Consider the following 22,211-nt stretch of genomic DNA (forward strand, 5'->3'; position numbering starts at 1 on the left):
TTACACAATAACCTTTACTATAACAGTAGTGCAAATCATCTAAAGGACCCGTGCAGGCCTACATATTAACATATCTCATAAATAAACACCTTTAGTTATCTTTAGCACGTCTTATTTTAAGCCGGAGACATTCATAACTCATTCTCAATCCCAGAAACCCCTTCTGGAGCAGCTGACAGCAACGAAGCATCTGGTGGAGACAAACACATCTCCCATTCGCCAACAAAGACAGTGGCTGTGCTGAGTCTCCATCACCATGCCAAACATGTCCTTCCAGGATTAGCTCAGCATCTGGGCCGGTTTACTCAATCCTCTCTATTAATCCACGCAAGCTGAGCTCACCAAAAGGTTAAAGAGCTAACCGCAGATTCACAGATGATTTCCCCTAATAGACAGTAGAGCATGCTGATTTATAAAGCAATTGTGAAAGTGGTCTAGCGGTTAAGGCTCATGTGCTGACACTGTGAGATGTGGTGATCGTTTTCTCTATTCAGTGCCAGAAATTAAAGATGAAAAAAGGGCAGAAAAGTTCTAGCAGCTCATTTTGATGCTGACATTGGAAATTAACATCAGCTATGAAGGGTGAAGTCTAGAGAATTCTAAAACTCTGTGTGAAATATAGTGGACTTGGAGTGAGAAGAAATTTAAGGTCAAATTCTTCTTCTTCCTCTTCTTCTTCTTCTTCTTCTTATTATTATTATTATCAAAATATATATTTTTTGAAAATAAAATGTAATAAAATATATAAAAGTGAAAAAAAAAACAAATACTAGAAAAAAATAAAACAATACAATTAATTTAATAATAATAATAATAATAATAATAATAATAATAATAATAATAATAATAAAATACCATTTAATATCATTACATTTTAAATTAGATTTATTTATATTTATGTTTTTGAAATGTATTTATTTGATTACCATTTTTTGTTGATAAAGCCTTAATGATGAAACCAGAATTCAGAGTAAACTTAATGAATAAATAAATAAAAAATAAAATTGAATAAAATTGTATAAAATTGTATAAATATATATATATATATATATATATATATATATATATATATATATATATATATATATATATATATATATATATATATATATATATATATATATATATATATTTGCATTTATACAACAGTCTGACAGCATAATTGTGTATATAAAAACAAAATCAAACTTGGAGAGTCTCAAAAACCCTTTTGTATGAGGAACTACTTTCTTCCGGATTCAAATAAGAAGCTGACAGTTAAACAGTTGAGCGTGCATCTTTAAAACTTTAGATCTGTAGTGTCTGCTTTTTGCTGGCTGTATGTGGGCGGAGTAATACACAAAGGGTAAAGAGGCTGTAGGAGTTCTGATATTGTGATTTTGCAGATATCGCACGGCTATCAGCCAATCAGATTTGAGAACCAGACAGAACTGTTGAATAAAAAAAAAAATAATAATATATACATATATATATATATATATATATATATATATATATATATATATATATATATATATAATGAGCAATATCACACGAGTAACAGTGCGATGTGGCTGCATATCGGCAGTGGTGGGAGGCGTGCGTTGTATTTAATCTCGATAAGTAACAATATACGGTCACATCGCACTGCTATAATGTGATATTGCGTTTATACAACAGTTCAACTGCATAATCGTATGTACCAAAAAGTAAATCAAACACAAAACCTTTTTCTAAGAGGAACTACTTTCTTCACCATTTATTCATATCTGCAGCTGATGTCAGAACAGCCATTTAGAGCAAGTATTTAAATGATTTTCTAGCTGTATTGTGTAAAGTGATGCAAAAACAGGCGACTTTGCTCACATTTTAAGATTATAAGGCTGAACGGCATGAAATGGCATCAGGCTACAGAGATTTCCCAGTATTTCTTTGTTGTAATCGGGAGATCAAATTAATTAACACCAAACAAGCCAAAGCAACACTGTTGTGTTTGCTATAAGGAAAAACACTGAACACATGCAGATTTTTCTTCTTTCTTCCTGTTTACTGAAGTAGTTTGCAATAGGGAAAACAGGAGACGCATTAGAAACAGCCATCTCCAGTTTCAAAATGAGTCCCATCTCACACTTAACACAATACATTTATTATGGTAGAATATTAATACAGCACTACAACATACAAAAGCTAGAGATCGGCTTAAGAAAGCCACTTACCAGTTTTAAATGATTTGATCAGCTGTAGTTTAAAATTACGCTGGGCTTTTCTTTGCCTGTAAGAGCTAATTATGCGGTCTCTGTCGGATGGACAACTTCGACCGTCTTTGGTCTGCTCAATGACAGGCTAATGGCTGTCGATGCGGTGTCTCTCAGAAATTGTAAATATTTCAAAATAGGAACTATTCTTATAAATAAACTGCATAGTTGCAATCTAAACAACTGCATTCTTGGCAAAAAAAAAAAGGCTCAAAACTACATTATGTTGCCCAACAGCCGAAATGTGTGTCAAACTGTAGAGCATCCTCTGCTTGTTGCTTACTTTATGTGGGCGGAGTAATACACAAAGTTGAAGAGGCATTTGTGTACTGCTACTGGCAAAATATTGCTAGGACATCTGCTGCGTAAAACATATGCTGGGTAAATTGGTGGTTCATTCCGCTGTGGCAACCCCAGATTAATAAATGTACTAAGCCGAAAAGAAAATAAATGAATAAATGAATGTTTTATGAACTTTTAATGCTAACTGATTAATTAAATTTACTGCAGAAAATAAAGAAAAATATTGATACACTGTACTACGTAAATGGAAATTGGGATGAAATGTTGTTTAGGTATTATAGTAGTTGTATAACATAATATGTTGTAGTTGTAGTGTGTTGTAGTACTGCTGTATGACTATATTCACATTTAATAATTCAAACTTGCTTTCATTTATCATCATATAAATAAAATTTTATAACAATTTAATAATAAATAATATTTAGGCCCAATCCTAATTCTATTTTTGTACTCCTATCTCATCCCCTTCCCCTTGACCCTTAAAAATGAGTGTAAAGGGGAAGAGCTACAAAATTTACCCCTAAGAATTGGGACAGCACTACAGCACCCGCACACGTCATCAGATGTCATCGCGATCTCATGTTCCATATGAGATCAGACGATCGCGACTGCTGTAGTTACTCCAGTTATTTATTGATATTTATCTTCAGGAAATCACTGAAGGCATATATTATTTGCCTTTACAATTTCTAATGATATTATTACAATTATTATTAGGCAATACAATGATCTAATGTGGCAATAAGATCATAACTGTACTGTGTAATTAAATCGTAGCCATATTAATCTATGTAAACACACGAAAACAACATGCAGACACTATAAAAAGCTCTTTCCCAGCCATTATAGTTTTCTGACAGGGTATTTGAGTGTCAACGAGAGTCAGAATGTTGTGGGACTGCTGTACAGGAGTTAATATTAGGGATTATAGATCGCGAAATTGGCGACGCAGTGGCGTAGTGGGTTGCACGTTTGCCTCACAGCAAGAAGGTCGCTGGTAGCACGTTCGCCTCACAGCAAGAAGGTCGCTGGTTCGATCCTCGGCTCAGTTGGCGTTTCTGTGTGGAGTTTATATGTTCTCCCTGTGTTTGCATGGGTTTCCTCCGGGTACTCCTGGTTTCCCCCACAGTCCAAAGACATGTGGTACAGGTGAATTGGGTAGGCTAAATTGTCCGTAGTGTATGAGTGTGTGTGTGTGTGCATGTGTGGATGATTCCCAGAGATGGGTTGCGGCTGAAACGGCATCCGCTGCGTAAAAACTTGCTGGATAAGTTGGCGGTTTATTCCGCTGTGGCGACCCCAGATTAATAAAGGGACTAAGCCGACAAGAAAATGTATGAATAGATTGCGAAATTTAGCGGTTTTTATTTTAGCATTTTTTTAAAGCATGATGGTAAAACAAAAAAGCCGTTATGAATATATTAAAACATATATTTTTTTGTAAAAATTCTTAATAATGACAAAAAATACTAATTTGTGGATCTCCTTACTTCCGGGGGCAGCTGTGGCTGGTATATTCTGGGAAATGTTCTTACTTCTTGGTTTCGAGTGTGGTCCTGAAAAAAACTTTGTTCTAAGGGGTATTTACCATGTGCTCTTGGAATCTATGCCCTAAAGCTAAAGAGAATTGTAACACCCCTACCCCTTTGTGGGAACGTGCAAAACAAGGGGTAGAGGTAAGGGGAAGGGCTGAGGGGTAGAATTGGGATTGGACCTTAAAATGTAACCATCTTTAGTTTATTTAATTTCTACTACATTTTACCACATACTGTAAGCTCTACATAAAGCAGTCTCCGCTTGTAGCTAACAATATTAATACTACGTCAAACTAAAAACTGATCTTTATTTCTTCAAGAATGTTAGTCCATTTTATTTTTCAGAGCTAGATCATTAGAGTCCCTTCTGCACAAATCCAGCCACACTGTCATTGGTGCTGTATGTTTGTTGTTGTGTGCATTCAGTAAAGACGGCTCGATAGAGAGATGTGTTGTCTATTTATTGTCTTTGTATTATTCTGTGGCTCCCAGTGATTCTCTTTCATTACATCCAATTCAGTCTGTAAGCACGACTCGGCTGAAACATCATTTCTTTTTGCTGTGACGTTATAGACTCAGCAGCAGCTCCACTAAATAAAGTGAGAACCACAGTGAGAGCGTTTTAGTGCAGCGTTTTATCCAATGTAGACATTCATGAACAGATAATAAAAAAATAATTTGATGATGCTTCTTGGAAGATGCTGTACTTGAGTACTGCCCAGATTAGTGAATCAAAGGAAAAGGATAAAGAGAAGATTAGATGAAAGGTCAAGAACAATGTATGTATACACATTATACATGATGCCGGTAAATTAAAGAGTGACATATGTGTGGCTAAATATGGTTGCTAGTTGTACAATGAAACTGACCTAAAAAACATGACTTATTTAAATGCATGTCTCTCTTATTATTGTGCATGGATAGAAATCAAGGAATAAACCATGTGGAAGGAATTTGTGACTTTAAAGTTTAAACTAAGCATGTGAACTGGATTGTGAAAGTGTCAAAAAGTACAGTCAATAGCATTGCTATATTTGTGAACTTATTTGCATACTGCCACATACAAGGTAATTTATACAGCACACTACCTGACAAAATTCCTGTCGTCAATTCCAGTTGTAAGAGCAACAAATAATAACTTGACTTCAAGTTGATCATTTGGAAAAGTCTCAGAAGGTAGATTTTTCTCATGAATCGTCTACTGAACTGCATCCCAAACATCACAAATACTGCAGAAGACCTACTGGGACCCCGCATGGACCCACGGTTCTCACAGAAATTAGTCAAGTTTGGAGAAAGAAAAATCATGGTTTGGGGTTAAGGGCGAGAGATCTGCAGAGTGGATGGCAATATCAAGACATTTGTGCTGCTTATTACATCACAAACAACAAAAGAAGGCAAATTATTCGCTCCTCATACTTCAGCCTCCACATCAAAGTTGCTGAAAGTATAGAAAGGTCAAGGTGCTACAGGACTGGCCAGCCCAGTCACCAGACATGAACATTATTGAGCATGTCTGGGGTTAGATGAAGAAGAAGGCATTAAAATCAAGTCCAAACAATCTTTATGAACTCTGGGAGTCATATAAGAACACTCTCTTTGCCATTCCAGATGACTTTATCATTAAGTTATTTGAGTCATTGCAGAGATGTATGGATGCAGTCCTCCAAGCTCATGCAAGTCATACACAATAATAATCCCTTTTCCCGTTATATTATATATATATATATATATATATATATATATATATATATATATATATATATATATATATATATATATATATATATATATATATATATATATATATATATATATATTAGGGGTTTCAAAACTAATTGTTTCTTGGGTGCACCGTGATGCAGACACGGACAATCCGGTACCGGTTCAGTAATAATCATAACCTGTTATTATGTATTATGCGCTGATTTCAAACTCATAAACTGTGCATAGTTTCACTGCGTGTGTGTTTGCTCGATCAGTCTTTTACTGACATTTACAGCAGAAGCCCCTATTTCACTGCGATTGAGAGAATGAAAGTATTCCATTTCTCTCTCTCTCTCTCTCTCTCTCTCTCTCTCTCTCACACACACACACACACACACACACACACTGTGGCCCATTTGACCTGCTGGCATGACTTTTCCTCTCCTCCAGCGATACTTCTGAATACAGATAGAAGCGCGTGCCTGCAGAGTTTTCGCCACCATGTTTATCATGGATCAGCTGTGATCACCACTGCCGTTATTGTGTGTGGAAACCACACAATCAATCAATCAATCAATCAATCAATCAATCAATCAATCAATCAATCAATCAATCAATCAATCAATCAATCAATCAAACGATCAACAAAATCAATCATTTGACTGATCAACCAACTGCTCAATTAATCAATCAGTCAATCAATCAGTCAATCAATCAGTCAATCAATCAATCAATCAATCAATCAATCAATCAATCAATCAATCAATCAATCAATCAATCAATCAATCAATCAGTTTGTGGCCATAGAAAACTGTGGGACCCATTGCCAATCAAATTGGTTTATAATTACCCCTTTACTGTATAAACTCGTGTGAAAATGAATGGGACAATATTTTGCACAACTAATACAATTCAATATAAACTTCACGAATGACCCTTACTCAAAATGACTTTTTCAAATACATCCAAGTTTAAAATAAGCAATGGATTATGCTCTTTTTAATAATTGGTGAGGATTACGTCTTTGACTTACTCTGCATCAGATTTCACTCAAATCACATCCCTGTCTTGTGCTGCTATAAAAATCTGTGGTTGACCATATGAAGAAAAATAAATAAATAAATAAATAAATAAATAAATAAATAAATAAATAAATAAATAAATAAATAAATAAATAAATAAATAAATAAACAAATATTAAACAGCTGAAGCACCGCGGGTTCAATCCTGCTGTGTTGATGACTCAAACCAACTCTGACATAGCTGTTTATATTGGAAAATATATGTGTGTTTATATGGAGGGAAGTTAATGGCGCCCCTGCAGTGTCCAGTAATAAGCATAAAGACAGAGAAAATGTAATTGGGGAAGAAGAAAAAAAAAGTAATAATACGTGTAGCCTAAGTATACAGTATTTGTGTTTATTTTGTCAAGTGAACTCTGCATTAGCGCTCACTTACATAATCAGTCATAGTTATGAAATTCCTTTTGCTCTCAATTTCTCATGCACATACCAGTGGCCAAATGGTGGCTCTGTTTTTAATTGTCCATTCCTTATTTATTTATTTATTGTTGATAAGGATTAATAAAGTGTCATAAGTCAGAGAGAGGGAATTTATAGCATGTGAAAAAAAAAACAATTGGCCCAATACTGCCCCCAACTGGAGACATGGCACACCATGAATGCACTTCTAGGCATCAGAAGTGATGAGATGAGCTGTAAAAGAGAAAATAGAGTTTAATAAAGCTCTAGGATCTACTATCAGCTGCTTAAAAATATCAGAATCACTGTATGATGCTAAATTAAACAGCAGCAGTGCACTTTGTGGTGACATGCAACAAGATGTTCACTTAAAATGGGTCTAATTTCTGACATTTAACGATTTTAAGCTAATTTCTTTCATTTTATGCATCCAATTGTTTTTGGTTTTTCATACAGTGCTGAACATGGAAACCAAGATAGAGATTTTTTTCATCTTTTTTTGGCAGAAGTAATCTCCGGAGCTGCCACAGGTCTCCCAGCATTCCCTGCAGGATGAAAATAAACCTTGTGTTTACAGTATTTCTGTAAAACGCTTCCAAAAAGGCTTGCTTTTTCCCTTTTATCGCAGCGAAGTGTATGTTCACAAACAACAGAAGTGCATACACACAGTCTGTGTAAATTACAGTAGAGGAGGACTTGGCGCTACAACAAAGCACAGCGTTAAAGCACACAGGCTGTGTTAATTGAGCCCATCACTATTCTGAGACCAACCTGCAGTATTTTATGCTTTTTTTAGACATTTAAAATCCAATCATCACTGACGTTTTCCTGTCCGTGCGCCTTTGTAAATGTCCCCTATTAACATTTCCTATTTCTTACCAGGCATCCAGCAGAGTCTGAAAATGCTGCGTGACATGACGGTCAGAAAAGACTTCATGTTGTCTTGGTTTTTATTATTAGTTTGATATTGCGTATATTACATGTAGATATACAACCCCAGATCAGAAAAGGCTGAGACAGTATGAACAACGCAAATAAAAAAAAGAAAGTAATGTTTTACAAATTTACTTTGACATGTATTTCATTGCAGACAATATAAACACAAAGTATTTCATGCTTTGTCAGGTCAACTTCATTTCATTTGTAAATATACATCCATTCCTGTTATTCAGACCTGCAACAGATTCCAAAAAAGTGTGACAGGATATATTTAGGGCTACTAACCAGGTAAATTGGTTAAATAATGATGTGATTTAAAACAGGTGATGTCAACAGGTTGACTGTAATTAATGATTTGTACAAAAGCAGCATCCAAGAAAGGTCTAGTCCTTTAGAAGCAAAGATGGGCTGAGGAACACCAGTTTGCCAATAAATACACAAGAAAATTGTTAAAATGTTTTAAAACAAAGTTTCTCAAAGATCAATAGGAAGATATTTAGAAATTTCACATCCAACAGTACAGGGAATCAGGAAGAATTTTAGTGCATAAAAGACAGGGTCGCAAACCTAAGCTGAACAACCGAAATCTCTGATCCCTCAGGTGGCACTACATCAATTATCATCATTATTTTATAAGCAATATCACCACATGGGCTCAGGACTACTTTAGGAAACCTTGCTGAAGTACCACAATACATAGTTACATCCACAAATGCCAGTTAAAACTGTTCTGTGCCAAAAGGAAGCCCTATGTTAACAGTGTCCAAAAGTGCTGTTGACTTCTCTGGGCTTGGAGACACACAGTGGAAACGTATTGCGGTCAGATTATTTAGTATTTCAGGTATTTTTGGGGAGAAATGGATGCCGTGTGCTCCGGACCAAAGGAGATAAGAATCATGCAGACTGTTACCAGCAACAAGTCCACCATATTGTCGCAAGTTTTTCAGATTTGGGGTTGTCGCTGAAATGAGATGAATGATTTCTTTAAAAAGCTGCATTTTTTATACAAAATACATTCAAGATTTGTTAAATATTATTAAAAAAAAACCTGTTTTCCTGTCTTTTTTACATATATACAAATTTTTATCTGTTTACACATTTTAAAATTGTATTTTTTACTGTGATAAAAGTCACATGAAATCCTTAAAAAATTATTCTAATATGCTGATTTGAACAAGATTGTTTATCATTAGCAATGCTAAAAAACAAGTTTGGCTTTTTGTGAAGATGGATGGATGGATGGATGGATGGATGGATGGATGGATGGATGGATGGATGGATAGATAGATAGATAGATAGATAGATAGATAGATAGATAGATAGATAGATAGATAGATAGATAGATAGATAGATAGATAGATAGATAGATAGATAGATAGATAGATAGATAGATATGGACAAACGATAGACACAGACAGACTTACAGATATCCTAAATAATTGTACATTTTGATATTAAATAAGGGATGATAGACGTGTCACTCCTGGTCAGTAACTAAAGTCCTGTACAGAGTTTAACTCTGATAACACACATGATCTCCTTAATTCGTCTTTACCACAATAAAAGCATTGGGGTTTCCTCCACAGGCTTGGTTTGTGTGAGGTGATGGACTGATATGAACCGGAGGGGAGAAGTAGCTGGTAATGACGCCCCTGCCGAGAGCCTAGACACCTCCACCCTCTCCTCACTCGTGCCGGTGTTGATTTACTTATTATGGGCTCTTTCTCCTTCATTCCACTGTCATTGAACCCTGATTAGATCAAGCTCGGATCGCTTTGGACAGTTAGCATCGACGAGTCCATCCATCACGCGACGTCCATTAGCTGTGGATCACTACCGCCATCTATTGCCTGCGGTACCAGCGCCCGTGGCCCTCATCTCCTTGACCTCTCCTCCCGGTCGCGGGCAGTGTGTCTTTCTAACCCCCCTCCACCACCCACAATCTGTGGCAAGCGAAGTCAAAACCGCAGCTCCAGGGGAGTAAAGCCTCTTCTTTTCTCCCTCTCGCTCTCTCTACCCGTCTATTTTTCTGCTGTCTTTCATGAGTGGCAGCCAATCATGGGCTCAATCCTGCTGCCTGGCACTCAAAAGGGCGCATGTGAAAGAAAAAAGGGGAAATTGGAAGAATTTAGAACAAAAGAGAGCTGAATGAGAAAAATAAATGACTAAAAAATAAAGCAGAGAGACTTTTAAAGCAGCTTCAGGACAATTATAGCAAAAACCTAAAAAGGGAAGGTGACAGGCGTAGAGCTTACGCTAAGAAGATATAAAAGTGTGGCTGAAAACACAGCAGAAAACAATGGAGTGTAGACGACTGAGGTAAAACTCTCTCTCTTTCTCTCTCTCGTCCGTCCCTCCCTCTCTCTCTCTCTCTCCAGCTCTGTTGCTCTTCTGCTCTCGGTCCCTCACTCCTGCTCAGACGGATGAGGAGAGTCCGGAAAGAGAGCAGTCATGTACGTAATTTTCTCTCCCGCTCGCTGAATCTAAAGGTTATCATTAAGACAGATGTGCCCTGCAGAGTGGTTACTGTGGAGATCATTTCACACTGGAGGAACTATTTGATTAAAGAGACGGATTTAAAGCAGCTGAGAAAGACGTGGCAAGCTCAAAAAGAGAGTGTGAGTAGACGGTTGATTAGTTTCTTTTGCAGGTGGTTTCGGAGAATATGGGAACAGGGTCTAAAGAGACAGTTTGGTCGCCTTTGAGAATGTCTCAATGCCTGTTTTATGTTCAAGGACTTGAGGATTTCGCTGAAAAGAAACGGAATTAGTAGCTTGAACTGTTGAATTTTATCTTTAGACACTTCAAGTCACCTGCGAGAAGAGGTGCAATGTTGGTACTTTCAGAAGATTTGAATGGTTTTCATTCCTAGTGAGGATGGAAATTGTTTTTAGATCAAATACTACATTGAATAAGATGAAATAGGTGGGACTGATTGTTCTAGGTGTGATTTAAAAATTGAGATGGCAAAAGGTGTGTCAAAAACTTCATACAGGCTGGCAGCACTGCGGTGATTTGATTTGAGCGTCGTTCTGTTATGAATCCTGCAATTATAGAAATGCTTTTGATTTCGGTAAGCCGATTAATTGCCTTGACCTGTGTGTCATCTGGCAGCTATTTTACAGGCTGCATCGGTTTGAAGATAAACGGTGTGTGTGTATGTGTGCGAGAGAGATGTGCTGGAATATTTCATAAATATGTATTGCATCGGACACAGCGAGAGTCTATCCCACTGCTCATGCCTAATCACTCACTGTTTCTTTCACTCACACACATACACACACAGTGCTGAATACAGCCCGATCAACTGGATCTCAGTATTGGAGGTCATTAGCGAGTGGTCATTATTGTCCAACACAAATTAACCTCTAAAGTGCTTGTTGCATTTCTGCTTTCTAAATTAGCTACACTAATAGCATCTCTTTCAGTGCAACACGATTCACTTGCAAACACACTAAAGCCGGCGGACAGAAGATCTGTCACTGACAGAACGAGCAAACACACACGTTTAGGAGACATAAGTCAAGATAGAAACGTACAGACGTATAAAACTTGTTTTATCCATTTTAAACACAGTTTTGGTAAATATTATAGATAATATATCATCATCATCTCAGCATTTTCTCAATGAGCTTCAACTGGATGCATATATGAAGAGTTCAGATGCAAAAGCCTCTAAATGTCATTCGAATTCTTCTAAAATGAGAATTTTTCCTTTTTTTTTTCCTGTGTAGTTTCAAATATTTCACTTTTATAGTGAGAAATAGGTTATTTGTATTGCCTTTAAAGCCTAATAACAGCATATAAACCTTTGGACTGAGAAAAAAAATGCTCAATTTAGATTCATTAGATAAGGAATTTAGAGGTTTTGCATGTGAACTCTTCATATAGAGTAATTTGTTAAAACAACATGTATCCCATTTTACTTAAACAGTCTGGTTTGAAAGAGATCTCAACAATTTTCTTCAGAATTATGAGCTTTTATAGATGGAAATGTCAGGATGAGCTGAAATATTTTTCATTAAATGATTCTCACAGTAACTGCATACCTCTGCACTTTGATTTAAATGATAAAAAAGAGAGAGAGTTTAAATTAACCTTAAGATATATTCTTAAAATATGTAATGAACATACAAATATGACATGATTTATCAAATTATAAATGTAATTAACATAAAATATTAATCTGAAAATTAAGATAAAACGTCAGTCAGCATCCATCGCCTGTGTCCTGCCTTCAAGACAAAACCATTAGCATTTATCCTTACCATATTAAACTGAAAACGCATGATAAACACTGGGAAACAGAGCGAGGCACAGATAGAGAAGTTTCAGTGTTATCTGAGAGAGAGAGAGAGAGAGTTAGCTCCACCAAGTGGCTCAAAAATCAGTGCCGAGCAGCAATGTAACCCAGTCTTCATCATAGTTCATCTTCAATCATTTTAATCCGCCTTGACTCTGCTTTCACAAACAACCATTCAAAACCACACAATCTTTCTTAAACAAACCTGCAGCATTGACCTACTCTGACACAAAAGCTCTGCCATAGTTAAAAAAAAAACAAACAAAAAAACCCTGTCAATCATTATTCAGGTTGACGGTCTGCGAGTAATCTGGACAGACCAGGCGGCTGCTTGGATTTTCAGATATCAGACAGGCCTCTGGCAATATTTCAATCTTTTAGCATGTTTGCAGTCTATTCATTATTAACCTATTTGTTCATCCGGTTTCCAGGAGTGAAGTTCTTCTGTCAAACTCACCCCCAGTCTCTTAGCACTCGAGATGTCAAAATCATGAGGTCACAAAAAAAAAAAAAGAAGAGCGCTGTAAAACTTTCCCCCAGCAATAATAAGCACGACAAATGCGCAGACACAAGCTGCATTATGGCTCCAGACATCCATCAGAACACAGTCAGGTGTGGACAGAAATAACCCAGTTTCCCTAAATGATCCGTGTCTGATATGGTCTTAAGGGGAATATGCTAGGGAGGGAACAAGAGCGGAGGGTGTTTGGAGCCAGATAGCATGAGTGAACGAAGCTGTGCTGAACACTGGCAGATGTATTCCCTAAAGACAATGCTGGCCCAGACTGCTTTTATAAAGCTCTGGAGAAATATAGCAGTAACTTGCAGACAGGACAACAGCAATTACATTGAAAGACTATGGCGGGGTTGTGTTTTCACTAACAGACTTGAATGGTTAATCACTGTCGGTCAAGCCTGCAAATGATAAAAGCTTCTCATGGAAAAATATCACTATGGCTGTGCACACAAGGTTTTTTTGGAAATAGGCATATTTTCTAAGTTACCTTAAGTTAAACAGTTGAGTTTTAGCATTTTTGAAACCACTCAGCTCATCTCTCAGTCTGGCAGGAGCACTTTAGCTTAGCTTAGCACACATCATTGAATTAGATTAGACCATTAGCATCTCACTCATTTTCTACACTGTAAAAAAAAATGTATGATCAATTAGTCCTGACAGTATATGTTTTTAGGTCATTGTAACTTATTAATCTAAGTAAATCATGTTCTAACTTAGTTTTATAAGTTACGCAAGCTGTTTTAAGTCAGTTGAACATAATATGAGTTCAGTGGACTAATAAGGTTAATTTAATTCGGCTTAAAAATTTAAGGCACCCAAGATTTTTTTTACAGTGTAGGCTAACTATTTTCGCAATTCAGGGCAATGATCAAGGAACATTGCTGCAGCAGGCACAATGATATTATGTAGCACTTAAACTGCAGATATGCACATAAATATAGCATACTTTTTGTTATACTCACTGCATATACTCATACACTGCACATACTCACTGCACAGCAATAATTAAAACTTTGAAAATGTACCCCTGTATACATTTCTAGAGAGTGCAAATTATGTAGCCAAAGCTACGTGTGACTGCATTACTTCTTTAAAACAAACGCTACGGGATGGTATGATGCTGTCGACAGCTTGTTTTTTTTTTTTTTTTTTTTTTTGCGATATGGGCTGACCGCTAACCTACTCGTGGATGGCTTTTACACTTTTACACTGTTACTAGTAGCTCACCATGTAAGCTGCCAGACTTAAGGTACAGAAAGAAGTTGACCCAGATGACAGGGTTCAAGACTGGCAAAAAACATTTCCAGTAAGCAGGTAAAACAAAAAACAAAAATTAAACTCTCACACTCAGAAATAAAGGTACAGGACCTGTCACTGGGGCAGTACCTTTTCAAAAGATACATATTTGTACCCAAAGAGTCCACAGTGGTACCTCAAAGGTGCATATTAGTGCCCAAATGTACCTAAAATGTGACAGTGACAGTTCCCTTTATTTCTGAGAGTGTACTAAATAACAGGGTGATGATCTGAAAACATGGTAAAAGCTACGTGGCTGTAAGAGCTTTTCATTTTCTAGATTGCTTTTGAAAACACTGTCGGTTGGGTTTAGGGAAGTGCTGATCAAGTCAATCAATGCTTTTGAAAACACTATCGGTTGGTTTAGAGAAGATGGTGGTTGGAGTTATTGATCAATCAGTCAGTTAGTCAACCATTCATTAGTCAGTCAACATCGGCCTTGTAGTGTTACGTGAGAACAGCATGCTACTGTTACCTCTGGGATGTATTTCGTGATCTTAAGAAATGTATACAGGGGTACATATCAGTAATCAGCCTGGATTGTTTACATTGCTGTGAGGGTTGGGTTTAGGGTTGGGATAGGGGTAAGTAAATAAAAGATCTAACTAATCGGTAATTGAATAAATAATATGAATAATACTCAGTATGATTATTGTCTTTACATTACTATGATGACTGGGTTTACAGTTGGGGTAGGAGTATATGTTAATAAAATACAAAAAAATTAAATAATTTGTGTTAAACTCCGGCCACAGCTGTATCCCTTCTAGCAACAAACCTGGAAAACAGTCTTCAGCTAGGTAACAGTGCTGCATAATATCATTGCACTTAATGCAGCAAATGGTACGGCAACAAATTTTTCCTGTTCATTATGCCAAAATTAGAGTATAGTTTATAGTCATAATGGCATACAATTCACTTTCTGTTGGTGTTGGTACACAATGTAACTACAGAAAAGTCAAGCTTTAAATATGATGTTTTTGAGCAAGATGCTAATGGTCTAATCCAATTCAATTATTTATGCTAAGCTAAGCTAAAAGCCCTGCAGAAAACCCAGAGATCAGCTGAATGGATTTAAAAATGGTAAAACTCCATTGTTTAACACAAGGGGAGATGTAAAATGACCCCATTTCACAAAAAAAAAATAAATAAATAAAAATAAAAATTAAATTAAAAAAAATATGTAAAAAAAAAAATTTAATTAATTAAAAATAAAAAAATAAAAAATAAAAGTGGAGTGTTAGTTTAAATGAGTGGAACAATCATCAACAGAGTCAATGTTTTGTTGAGGACATTGAGTCTGTGTTGTTCTCTCGCAGCTGTATCCCCTCTAGCAACAACCCCTGAAAACAGTCCCTAGCTAGTCAACAGCGCTGCATAAGATCATTGCGCTTGCTGCAGCCATGGCACAGCAAATGGACAGCAAATTTCCCTGATTATTACACCAGAATCAGAGTATTGTTTCTGGTCATAATGGCATATGATTCATTTTCTCTCAGTCTTAGTACACTATGTAACTACAGAAAAATCAAGTGCTCCAGGAAACCCAGAGAACAGCTGAATGGATTCAACAATGGTAAAACTCAACTGTTCAACACTAAGAGAATTGTAAAATGAGACTATTAAAAAATAAATAAATGTGGAGTGTTACTTTAAATGAGTGGAACAGTGAACAACAGAGTCAATGTTCTGTTGAGGACATTGAGTCTGTGTTGTCCTCTCGGTCAATTAATTCATAATTATATAGCATTACCTCATTTTGTCTCGACTAGCATGTCCACACACCTAGACTCACACAAACACTCTAATTAGGCGCTTATAATAAGGCAAGTGAGAAGATTCTTCCTCTGCTTGACTCCCTTGTGCCTCCACCTATATAGTATCAGGGATCCTCCCTCACTGGCTTGCATAAATAAGTTTTTAATGCACTAATCAAAGCGTGATAATTAAGTGACAGTCCTAAACATCTGGTGAAATATTATAAATTCTTTTTTTTTTGTTGGATGTAACGTAACAGACAAAATAATAATAAAACGATTTGCTGGCCTAATGCTTAATAGGCATGCTGTATCAAAGATTAATATCCAGAATGCTATTAAACCTCAAGGACAGCCTTGAATGATAATTAGAAAATGCAATCATGAGAATCACCATGCATAAATTGGTGCACGCAATTTTGGACACTTTTTTTCTCTCCCTCTCCCCAGAACATTCTTGACATTGCAGTGGAAGAGTGCACTTTTTCTTCTTGGTCTTTTTTTTTTTTTTTTTTTTTTAATCTCTGGATTTCTGGCACCCTGCGAGTCCTGCAGTTATCACAGAAACACACATCTCCTGTCTGGGCCTTTTCACAGGCAACATCATTTTACCGCTGTAGTGTTAACATCTCTCTGGCTGAGCTGGATATATACAGCTCCTCTCACTATATTATTATGTTGTGTAAACTTGCAAAAAAAAAACGTGTACAGCGTGTGATTTGATAACTCGCCTCGCCATGCCTAATGAAAACAAAAGCACCCTGAGGAGGTAAACGTCAATTCTTGAACAACACCCATGAACAATGAGAACCGCAAATCATTTGAGCATTCTTCCATTCAGCGTGTACAGTAAACATATGCACGGATACAAACTTTTAATAGCTCAAATCTCCTGTTTATCAGATTTTCTCAGTAATCACATTTTGTAATCTCATAAACTGCTTTTAGATTTGCCAACATTCCACAGTCTGCAATAAAAAGTCAAGCATCTGAGCTATGCTGACCACTTTTTAAAGCTGCGTCCTCTCACTGTAATTCAGTGTTCATTTGTGTCTATGTGGTATCTTTAGATATGTGTGTATTGTTGAGATTAACTCTGTAGCACTTTGGTTTAGGCCACAATTTGTGCTATTATCTACACTCTAAAAAACTTTGAGTTATTTATTTAACCCAATGGTTGAGTTCAAAATCTTTGGTGCTTTGCTGGGTTATTTTTAACCTTCATTTGGTTATTAATAACTCAACCAGTTGGGTTAAAAATTTGAATTTCAACAGTCAACTGATCAACAGCTGTTGATATGCGTGCATAATGTTGTTTTACGTTATAATGTTTATTTAAGCTCCAATGCAATAATATTTATGGTATTTTTATCATGTTTACCTCTCTCTTGTGATTGTAATATCCACTTCACCAGCACTCTTAATTAATGATGATACAATTGCTTCGAAATCGAGCTATAATAAACCGATAAAAACAGTTTATCTACCTTCCGTGTGCATTTCTACATTTTTAAGGGGGGATTGACACACATATTTGAGATATAGTTGGCCGTCATTCTTTAGGACCCAACAGAGACATCAACCTGGCGTCGCGCCCAGTCTTGGTAAAGGTATGTTGCCTTTTTTAAAAAAAAAAAAACTAAAAAAAAACATTTATTTTCGCTAAAAAAACTATATTGTAGCATTTAAATACTAGAATAAAAACATAAATATGCTAGATTTTATTTAAGTTTCTGGCTTTCCCAAGAAATTGAGATTCAGAAAAGTAATAGTAGTACTAGTAATAGTAGCAATAGTAACACCAGAATGGGAAAAAAAATAATACTAATAATATTTGATCAAAATAACCCAATGCATTGGATTAAAATAAGTTGGGAAAGTGCTATAATAGTTGGATTGTATGTTGAGGTATTTCTAACCCAACTATTTTTACAGAGTACTGGCTTATTACATACCCATTATTAAGATATTAACTGTTTATTAGTTATAATGTATGATCTTATTCTGAATCCCCTAATCCCAGGCAAAACCTAAACGCAACTTCCAGCCTACTAACTAAAACAGCTAATTAGTAGTTTATTAAGCTAGTAGTGTTGGTTAACGGTTTATTAATACCATCAATTGTGATCTCAACTAAAGTGGTACCATAAACTCTTATTGACAAGCTCTATAATGAAAACTTTATTAAAAATGTTAATTTATTCACCTTCAAATGATCCAAAACATTACAGGTTTCTTTTTTTTCTGTTAAACATACTGCAAAATATGATACTTTGAAGAATGGAAACCAGTAGTCATTTACTACTAAACATTTAGGTTTTCCTACTATGGAACCCAATGGCTACGGGTCTCCAGCATTATTAGAAGGCTAACACTTTCCAATAAAGGTTCGTTCGTTCGTTCGTTCATTCGTTCGTTTGTTTGTTTGTTCGTTCGTTCGTTCATTCATTCATTCATTTCACTCTATTTCAGAGGTCGCAACAGCGAAATTAACCGCCAACTATTCCAGCATATGTATGATGCAGCTGCAACCTAGAAACTCCCGTACACATTTATTCATACTCACACTCATACACTACAGCGAATTTAGTATCTTTATTTCACCTGTAGCGTATGTCTTTGGACTGTGGGGGAAACTGGAGCATCTGGAACATCAACACAGGGAGAACACTTAAACTCCACACAGACATGCCAGCTGGCTCAGCCAGGACTCAAAACCAGTGACCTTCTTTCTGTGAGGTGACAGTGCTAACCACTGAGCCACAGTGCCACCAACAATACAGTTGTATTAGTTAAGTTAATGCATTTATTAACATGAACCAACAATGAACAATGCATTTATTTAAATATTTGTTCATGTTAGTTAACGTTAGTTAATGGAAATACAGTTGCTTGTTAGTTCATGTTAACTCACGATGCATTTATTTATGTTGGCAAGCATGAACTCGACTTTTAATAATGCATTAGTAAATGTTGAATGTATGATGTACAAGTATTGTTCAAAATTATTGGGTAACACTTTATAATAACTACACACTATGAATAATTTATTGAGCATTAGCAAATAGTTAATTAATTATTTGTTAAGCATTATCTCTACATTATTAGGTGTTAGTAAGCAGTTAATAACTACTTGCAAGGGATTTACAAAGCATAAATAGTCGTCGCTTTAGGGGGGATCATGGGACAATGGGGGGTTGCTTGGTGATTTCCAAAAGTCTATTTAATTGTATTAAACTATTAGAATTACCATATTTTATCTATAACCTACAGAAGATAAAATAGTAGTTAATAATTACATAAAAAAACAACAACATGTAAATAAAAAGCCAACAGCCTTTTGACTTTTTTTTTTTCTCCATTGGATTGTGACTACTAGGGAGAATAGATTGTATTAGGACACAGCAATGACGTCAGGTGCAGGTCATGACTGAACATGAAGGATGGTCTCCGAGTGGAGGTCTGCAAAATTACACCAAGATTAGACTTGGGCCTATTAGTGTGTGTGTGTGCGCTGTTGAGTGCAAGGTTTGTATATTTATAACCACCTGGATAGTGGGGGTCTCGAGTCACTGGTATTGTTATTTTGGGGGTCACAGGCTGAAAAGTTTGGGATCCCCGGGATTAGTGGATGAAGCTGAGTTAATAAAGCATTTATTAACATACAAAGTAACTTTTAATATATGCCTGAATAATAAGATATATAAAAGTTCATTTGAATAGTTTATTAATAATTTACTTATGCATTATGATATTTGGTTTGTAAATAATGCAATACTGCATTTGGTTATGAAAAATTAATCATTAACAACGTATGAAAACAATCATTAAGCACATTATACATGTGCCTTAGGGTCAAAGATAGAGCATTTTTATCAGCAGTTATAAACTTCTTACTAACACCTATTAATGTAGAGATAATGCTTAACAAATAATGAATTAACTATTTGCTAATGCGTAATAGAGGATTCATAGTGTGTAATTATAAAGTGCTACCAGATAATGTTATTAAATACATCAATTAATGAAACCTTATTGTAAGTGTGACCATTAAAAGTATCTCTTGAGCTTAAAATAAAAACTAAAGTATAGAGTAAATTGGATGCGCTTCTTTTGAATTTGAGATAAAGCTAGACATGTCTATTTTGCAGCTGTTAGGGATTTCAGGAAAATTGTCTGAGACAAAATATAATGCTTAAATGAAACAACTCAATGACGGGGGAACTAATTTTCACACTCCAGTAAACTTTTAAAAAGCGTTCAATAAAAGGATATAAAGCACATAAACAAAAGATAAAGGACTCCTGCTTATTATATTTTTCTTATGAAAAAGTCTGAAATAGACTGTAGTGCTACAGATCTCTACTACTTTCCACATACATTTAATAGATCTATACTCCTTTACTGTTTGTCACCAATTCACAACTTTTTTTAGCTATTTATTTCTTCTGACGGATTTTAGTAGAACCCAATGAAAATACTTCAATAAGACAAATCTGAGGAAAATAAAAAGCTATCTATGAAGGAGCAAGAACATAAATTCTTCAGCAGCATTCGCGGGTTGAACTGCAATTCATTTCATCAGACTTCATCAGAAAATACATGGAATATAAACAAGTACATAAAATATAGAAATCCTAAAATGAAAAATGCCTTGTACTTCTTAAAGTTTTTTTTTTCTCCTGAGAAAGCCTTCAGCAGTATGAATAATCTACAGCTCTACACTTAGTAAATGCAAACATTTTCTAGCCACTTGTTTTTATTTCCTCAAGGAAATTTTAGAGGAGATGCATGGGATTCAATTAATAGTTAAATGTCTTGTCAGTGAAAGCTCCAATAAATCAATCAGTCCCCTGAAAGAAGCGGGAACCACGAACACTCAGACTTCATCAAGCTTTTAAAAACATGCGTGAATCAGAAGCCATTTTTATGACTCTTTTGTCCACGTTCGCCCTTGAGCTGAGACCACGGATGGAATACGTGTCATAGAAAGCGTTAAATCAATCAAGTCGGTTGCGGACCATGACACTGACAGATGGATATTTATCTGGATCTGTCCGCCAAGGTCACGCCAGAGACTTGAGTGGGTTTTTTCGATGCCAGCTGCTGATTACATGCTTCTGTATGATCTGTACGACCCTTTACTCCAAAAAAAATCAAATGTAGGCGTCACTTTCCTTACATAGACACAGACTGCCTCAGTTCGTGCCAATGTATGATTCATACCGGATGTGAAAGGCTCAGCTTGGTCTCGTGAAAATAAAAAAAAATCATGTTTAATTCATGAGGACCTTCAGAATGTCAAAGTTCTGCCCTGCTTGCTCACCCTGAGCTGCATTGAAACATATGTCTGAACGGAAGATTGGCCCACAAAAGGCCTCTTCTGCTGGGGCTGACAAAATTCATTACTCGCATTAGCGAAGCCAGTGATTCCACAAATTACAGTAGTCTGCGCACTCCGAAGCCGCCTAGTGAATAATTCCTAACTTCATCCATATCTCATTAAGTAAATTATTTGATTCGTATTCACAAGACAATGTTCATTTACATGCATAGCTTCAGTCACATCAAATAGAACCAGAGCCCTAATTTGCTCTTAGACAAAGAAAGGAATCGCTTTGTTCGTTGAGATGGCCCCACTGACACTGTGTGTGTTTTATTTCTTTCTTCTCCCCTCCCTTTCCCCTGGCCTCCCCTTCTTTTCTGTTCTTTGATTCAGATCGTTAAACAAAAAACGCCACAACATTATGAATCTGCTCCTCGTTTGCTCGCGAGACCCCTGGAGACGCTTGCCGTAATGAATGCCTGTCAGGCTAACCTGGCTTCCTGGCCTTTTCCAGCAGACGCCTGGAAAATGGGCTTTTGTCAAATGAGGGAAAAAAAGATTTATTAGGATTAACTTCCAAAAGCCGATAAATTATGCATACATCCTCCAAATTACCTATCAGGACTAGTCCTAGAGGAGAGACCACTTTGGCGAGCCACTGCCTTCTTTTATGCTGGTTTGTGGTATAGCGTTGGAAGTTGAGAGGCTTTGGCACACTTCGAGTCAACACATTCTCAATCCCAGTCAGTTCTCTTCACTCTACACTCTTAGGCCGCATTTACACTGAACTGTTCGGGTGACTCAATTCCGATT

General features: G+C 36.2%; 1 protein-coding gene across 2 annotated transcripts in view; it reads left to right on the forward strand.

Annotated features, from left to right (window-relative positions):
• Positions 1 to 10,616: 10,616 nt before the first annotated feature.
• Positions 10,617 to 22,211, forward strand: part of cdh10b (cadherin 10, type 2b (T2-cadherin)) — a 113,877-nt gene continuing 102,282 nt past the window's right edge. The window contains exon 1 of one of the 2 annotated variants that reach the window (XM_087276890.1): positions 10,617 to 10,817. The gene's annotated coding sequence lies outside the window, so the exon portion shown is untranslated. The remainder of the gene's footprint in view (positions 10,818 to 22,211) is intronic. The other variant, XM_087276891.1, reaches the window with a different exon arrangement.

Source organism: Danio rerio, chromosome 12, assembly GCF_052040795.2.
Source record: "Danio rerio strain M-AB ecotype USA chromosome 12, GRCz13ab, whole genome shotgun sequence".
In the NCBI taxonomy this organism is placed as follows: Eukaryota; Metazoa; Chordata; class Actinopteri; order Cypriniformes; family Danionidae; genus Danio; species Danio rerio.